Source organism: Procambarus clarkii, chromosome 29, assembly GCF_040958095.1.
Source record: "Procambarus clarkii isolate CNS0578487 chromosome 29, FALCON_Pclarkii_2.0, whole genome shotgun sequence".
Classification (NCBI taxonomy): Eukaryota; Metazoa; Arthropoda; class Malacostraca; order Decapoda; family Cambaridae; genus Procambarus; species Procambarus clarkii.
Genome location: NC_091178.1, coordinates 17,891,108 through 17,898,607, shown reverse-complemented (window position 1 = coordinate 17,898,607; position 7,500 = coordinate 17,891,108). Strand labels below are relative to the sequence as shown.

General features: G+C 44.3%; 1 protein-coding gene across 1 annotated transcript in view; it reads left to right on the top strand.

Annotated features, from left to right (window-relative positions):
- LOC138349683 (uncharacterized) overlaps positions 1–7,500 on the top strand; it is a 28,579-nt gene that overhangs the window by 8,886 nt on the left and 12,193 nt on the right. The window lies entirely within an intron of this gene.

Sequence of the window (7,500 nt, the reverse complement as noted above, 5' to 3'; positions counted from 1 at the left end):
TACTTACGACTCCCTCATTGAACGGCGGTGCGAGGTTATCCTCCACGGAGGGGAGGGGGAGATAGGTTTCCCTTCGCGATACAGGTTACCCCTGAGGAGATATATTGCATTACTTTCATAGGGACGGGTCACCCTCGAGCAGTGACCGGGTCACCCTCGAGGAACCTGGTTGTCACTGAAGGAGCAAGTTGCTCGCTAAGTAACAAGTTACTCTCCCGGGAGACCCGGGTATTCTCATGGTAACTAGTTACTCTGAAGTGTGTAACTTACCCCCTTAGGGAGACAGGTTGTCCCCAATTAGGCAGGTTAATTAAATGACAACAAGTTTCTTTGAATGGTACAGGCTGCCCTCAACGACAGGCTACGTTTAAGGGGGACAGGTTACCCTTAAATAGCCTGTCGACTACCCTTAAGTCGAAAGACTATCCCTTATAAGGACATGCTACCCTTTAGAGGACACGCTATCCTTTAAGGAAATAATGCTACACTTAAAAGGAGATGCTACTGTTAAGGGGGACAGACTACCCTTAAGGAGACAGACTATCCTTTAAGGGGGAACAGACTACTATTAAGGAGACGGGCTACCCTTTAGAGGACGGGCCACCATTAATGGGATAGGTCACACTCGAGGGGACATGATTGGTGTCAAGGAGATGGGTGAGCGAGGACAGTTGAAAGTGTTGTCGAGTAGCGACCAGCAGGAACAGCCAATCACAGCTATAATTAGCCTTACAAGTGCTTGGGCAGGTGTTCAGCAGAGGGGGTTGTGAAGGGCCATTTTTGGACCTACTTAACGAGGCGTGTCGAGCCGTTTCCTTGAAGAATAGATTGCTAGGAAGGTGCAGAACCCCCACAACACACCACCTTATTGTTTTCTGTTTGACTCCAGTTGTGTGTGTGTGTGTGTGTGTGTATCAATCTCTAAGCGTTCTCCCGCTAGCGAGGGATGATGGTTCAGCATGGTGTTTTGAATGGCGCTGCGCCCACGGGGTGTAATAGAACGGTGAGGTGGATGCGTGGCAGACGTCACCAGCCTTACTCGGTGACGTCTTATCACCACCACTCTACGTCGTAGTTTCCAAGAGCCGGGCGCTTCGTCTGAACTAAATATTTGCATCTCATATTTTTTTCTAAGGAGCGCTCGGCCCCGGGTCCGCGTCAGTGGCGTGAGATGGAAGGTTCCACTGTCAATATAAATTGTTCATTACAAACAAACTTGGGATTTAACTTTTTTTATCTGGGTGAGGCGCACGGGAGATAGTCAAGGTCAGGGCCTTGCTTAGAGGAAAAGATGGACAGGACAAGGGGGGGGGGGGTGAGGCTGGTGGATAGGGAGGGGATAGGAGAGAGTGAGGAGATGGGGTCGTCTGAGGCCATGAGGTGTGAGGTATGAGGTGTGAGGAGTGTATGGCCACCACATCTGCCCCAAAAGCTATGTGTGTGTTTGTGCCTTTCTAAGAATGTAACAACAATGAATGAATGTAAGAACTAAGAATGTAACAGTCTAAGTCTTTCTAAGAATGTAACAACAGTATCCAATGTTTTGTTCTCTCATAAACATAATGTACTTCTTGTCTATAAATAAATAACCAGTGAGGGGTGGGGAGAGTGTGGCCATATGACATGTGTTGGGGGGGAGTGTATTTACTATTTGTATCTGCAGAATCGAACTATTAGCTCTTGGACCCCGCCTTTCTAACCAATTTATTTTTCTTGTATTATTTCTAATACATATATTTCTTTAACACACACACACACACAGGAAGCAGCTGTCTAACTCCCCGGTACCTATTTACTGCTAGGTGAACTGGCCATCAAGGTGAAAGAAACTGCCTATTTGTTTCTGCTTCTGCGGGGGATCGAAGCCGGGCCCTTAGGACTACGACCTAACAACCTGTGGACTATGCTTACACACAGCCGCGAGGTCCCCGGCGTGTGTGTGTGTGTCCATACACAGGCGTGCGGTGGACATAATGTTTGATTGGTGACCGTGTGTGGTTCGCATGAAGTCACCCATTATGGAAGGAGGATGGTGACTTAATGAGCCATTGAAGGAGTGGGAGGGGAGGACATCGAGTCCAAGCAGTGATGTTTTTCACATTCCACATACGGCACCAATATGTTAGATTGTTCTTTACTTGCATAGTTCAATGTTTTGGGTAATTCTGTGGACTGTATACAGCATCAACACACCTGCCCTGAGCACCCCATCACCCCACACCTGCCCTGAGCACCCCCATCACCCCACACCTGACCTGAGCACCCCATCACCCCACACCTGCCCTGAGCACCCCCATCACCCCACACCTGCCCTGAGCACCCCCATCACCCCACACCTGCCCTGAGCACCCCATCACCCCACACCTGCCCTGAGCACCCCCATCACCCCACACCTGCCCTGAACACCCCCATCACCCCACACCTGCCCTGAGCACCCCATCACCCCACACCTGCCCTGAGCACCCCCATCACCCCACACCTGCCCTGAGCACCCCATCACCCCACACCTGCCTCTCGTAACATTATAACCACACACATGATCCCTGCTGTCAGTGAGATCAAATGTAAGAACAGGAGAGGAGTCGTGGCGACGAGTATTGTCTCTGAGGGAGTGTTTGTGGTGTAGGGACGCCCCTGCTGGTCCCCACGCTGGCCAAAGACGCCCCTGCTGGACCCCCTCGCTGGTCAGGAACGGTCTTTGGCCTGCTGGTCCCCACGCTGGCCAGAGACGCCCCTGCTGGTCCCCACGCTGGCCAGAGACGCCCCTGCTGGTCCCCACGCTGGTCAGAGACGCCCCTGCTGGTCCCCACGCTGGCCAGAGACGCCCCTGCTGGTCCCCACGCTGGCCAGAGACGCCCCTGCTGGCCCCCACGCTGGCCAGAGACGCCCCTGCTGGCCCCCACGCTGGCCAGAGACGCCCCTGCTGGTCCCCACGCTGGTCAGAGACGCCCCTGCTGGCCCCCACGCTGGCCAGAGACGCCCCTGCTGGTCCCCACGCTGGTCAGAGACGCCCCTGCTGGCCCCCACGCTGGCCAGGGACGCCCCTGCTGGACCCCCACGCTGGCCAGGGACGCCTTAATAACTGTACATGCGACCCAATGACACGCTCCACCTCCCGCCTCTCTCACCCCCTCCTCTTCATCTTGACGCGGTTACCATAGGTGGTGATCAGGTGTTGTGCCGCGGGAGGTAGAGTGAGCAGTAGGGGAAATAGGGAAGCATGAGCTCGTAAGTTTAGAGAGGGGTGAGTATGAGCAGCGGGAGGGGGAAAGTGAACATAAGGAGAGCCTGAAAATGATAATTGAGCGTGAATGAAGAATGAGTAAAGATTGTGAGGCAAAGGTTTAGCGTAAAGTGAGGGACGACCTCACAGTAAGGAGAGAGTTAAGTGAGGAGGCTCGTCCTGGAGAGGGGTAATTAGTGTGAGGTGAGTCAGCATGCGTAAGAATGAGTTAGCGTTATGGAGAGTAAGTTAGCATGAAGGAGTAACTTGTGATGGATGAGTGACTGACACGTTAGTGACCACCAGGTAAGACTCAGCTGGAGAAAGGAGAGTCAGTGAATAATGAGTGAGCGCGGTGGGTAAGAATGAATAAAGGAGCGTGAATGTGGAGAATGAAGGCAAAGGTGAGGATAGCAAATGTGAAGTGAGAGTGAGCAAGTAATGTGTGTGTGTTGGGGGGGGGGAGCCACTTACTCCTTGTATATTGCCTAAGAAGGATAATCTTGGAATTTCCGATACGGATTGTACATTCTGCCGATTGTTGATTGTTACCCCCGATTGTGTCCTGGTTCACGTGGCCCACAATCTCATTCCTCCTCTTTATGAGAAGGTCTGAGTATGAGAATATATGTGTGAGTTTGTGTGTGTGTGAATTTGTGTTTCTGTGTCTCTGTCTCTCTGTATATTATATATATATATATATATATATATATATATATATATATATATATATATATATATATATATATATATATATGTCGTACCTATTAGCCAGAACGCATTTCTCAGCCTACTATTCAAGGCCCGATTTGCCTAATAAGCCAAGTTTTCATGAATTAATGTTTTTTCGTCTACCTAACCTTCCTAACCTAACCTAACCTAGCTTTTTTTGGCTACCTAACCTAACCTTACCTATAAATATAGGTTAGGTTAGGTAGGGTTGGTTAGGTTCGGTCATATATCTACGTTAATTTTAACTCCAATAAAAAAAAATTGACCTCATACATAGAGAAAAGGGTTGCTTTATCATTTCATAAGAAAAAAATTATAGTAAATATATTAATTCAGGAAAACTTGGCTTATTAGGCAAATCGGGCCTTGAATAGTAGGCTGAGAAGTGAGTTCTGGCTACTAGGTACGACATATATATATATATATATATATATATATATATATATATATATATATATATATATATATATATATATATATATATATATATAATATTTATTATATTATATTTATATATATTATATTATTTATTATATTTATTTATATATATATATATATTTATTTATATTATATTTATATAATATATATTATATATATATATATATATATATGTATATATATATATGTATATATATATATATATATATATATATGTATATATATATATATATATATATATATATATATGTATATATATATATGTATATATATATATATATATATATATATGTATATATATATATATATATATATATATATATATATATATATATATATATATTTATATAATATATATTATATATATATATATATATATATATATATATATATATATATATATATATATATATATATATATATATATACTCATACGATATGTGTAATCAGTCGCAGGAAGCGGCTCCCTCACCCGCACGAGGGGGGGGGGATGGCTTTTAAAGTTATAAAGGAAAAAAAATTAGTTGACTTTACCCCCCCCCCCCCGACAGTGATTTGCCTTGGTTGAGCCAGAGCAATATTTAGGTCACGTTGTAAAGGTCAAGTTGCCCGAGCGTGTTTTGGCCGACGCTGAGCCTCGAAATTTTGATATTGTTTTGTTGGAAGGCTGAACGTGGAGGCGGGGGGGGGGGGGAGAGTGCGGAGGGGTGAGTTTAGGGGGATGGCAGAGTGCGGTGGGGTAAGATTGGGGGGTAGGGGGGCGGGCTGAGTGCGGAGGAGGAGCGCGTAAGTTCCGCGAGTGCAGGAATACCGAGGTTCAGATGCCGCCTGGAACGTCCGACGACAAGCCACTTGTGATTCACGCTGACGCTCTCGGGCATTTCCTGGCCGGGTGGCGCAATTCTCTCAACTCAAATTTCGCTTACTCTCAAATAATTGTGAAAGCCCAGCACACACACACACAAAAAAAAGTAACATTAGTGACAAAATGAAAATCGTGCAATAAATCCTGTGCGGGAGGTGATCCACCCACAACGGAGCGAGTCAAATACGAATTTTGACCACATCCGCAAAATGCACAACATGCAGAGCTTTGAAATGTGATAGTTATACCTCCCAAGGTCGCCTACACGCCAAGAAAACGGGCGCCGCCAGTGGAGCACAGTTGCACCACCACCACCTGGGTCTGGTATTTCCCGCAGACCTCATGCAAAAACACACACGCTTTTTGGTGTGACCATCCAGGTTATCAACAGGTTATTTCATCATTTTTAGAGAGTCTTTATCATAGCTTTACTTCCGGTGGAGACACGTAGACAGGATACTTGGCACTGGCAGGGGGAGGGGGACAAAGGGGGGTGGGGGTGATTGTCACGGGAATTCTAGGGTTGATTGTGGTTGTCCAGCGTGGTTAATGATCCCACCTGGTGGATGTGACACCCTCACTCTGACCTCACACTTCACTAATGTTAAATAACTCCTGCCCATAATGTGGACAAGAATTATTTTCTTAACCTTTTTTGTTTCTGCTGTGATCGCCTTCAGTTTTCTAACGGGACTCGTTTTCTTTGTCTGCTTCAATAATATATACATAATACTTATAATTCATTGTGTCTGGGGACAGGACGCCAGGTTATATATACAGTACATGTTAGGGTTATCCCAAGGCCACACCCCCCCCCCCTTTCCAAGGTCGAATTACTGACCCCGCCCAGGATGAAACTCCCCAACAAGCTGACTAACTCCTGAGTACCTACTTACTGCTGGGTGAACAGACGCATGTTGTGAAAAGAAACGCGCTCTACTATTATGTGCCGCCCGGGATTCGAACCCGGCATTCACGAGTGTGAGTCGAGAACGAACCCGACTGTAGTGACCCTCTATATTATTGACCATAATAAAAAAGATTACACGAATGATTCTAGCACGAGTGTATATGTCTTATGTTCTGCGCTTGAAAAGTTGAACAAATTAACTCTCCAAAAGTTAATTTTACACTTTTATTGTGGCTCGATGCTAAGTTTTGCGTTTCGTTAATTCTATCGGCATTTTCAGAGTCAGAAGTGAGGTATATACAAGTTAATTGGAGAATTATATACCCAAGGAGGAGGAGGAGGAGGATGTCTTACCTCTATATAAACAAGGAGACATCATCTCCTTCAAGACGTCTCACACAAAGCAGCCAGCAAGGCTGTAAAAATATATATATATATATATATATATATATATATATATATATATATATATATATATATATATATATATATATATATATACACATATATATAATGTATATACATACATACAGACGTTGTGACAGCTGTAAATCACCCTGAACATCATCCCCGGGAGGGGACATGTCTCCCAAGAAACATGTCACTCACCTCAACTACTCGCATAACCTAACAGTTTAAGCTTCTTACATGCCTAAACGGTGACGACCTACCTGGTGATTACCTATTGCTAGTTCCGGGAATCAACGTCCCCGCGGTCCGGTCTCTGACCAGACCAGCTGGGTTGGGGTCTGATCAGGCAAGCGTTGCTATACAGACGTATTACATTCTCTAATTTAGGTCTCTATAATTTCTCTCGTATACTATTATAAGCTTTACCTGGGATTTTGAACACATTTCAATTATCAAGTATTTTTGAATCGGTGATTCCGAAAAGTTGCATTGTTATATTTTGAGACTTGCATTAAAGATTTCTGGAAATGGTAAATCTATTGTGTAATTGTTTTCACTCTTTATTTTTCACTCTGATGAAAGTGCTTCTTATAATTTTGAGGGCGTTGGCATCAAATATTCTAGTATATTAGCATACAGATGTATCTAGTATATCTATATGCAGTATTTAGCATTGACTATAGCATTAATATGCTACATATTCAAAGACTTTCAAAGCCTTAAAGAAAACATTGAGTTTTGACTATGATGGCGAGGCTGAGTATAGATGTTGAGAGATGATAGCATCTTTTCAGTATAGATGACAGCAACGTCGGTATATTTTCTATATACAGAAATTATATTTGAAATTATGTTAATATATGACTCAAAATACATTTCAATGGTGAACTTTATAGACGGACAATATTATTTAAATTAGAT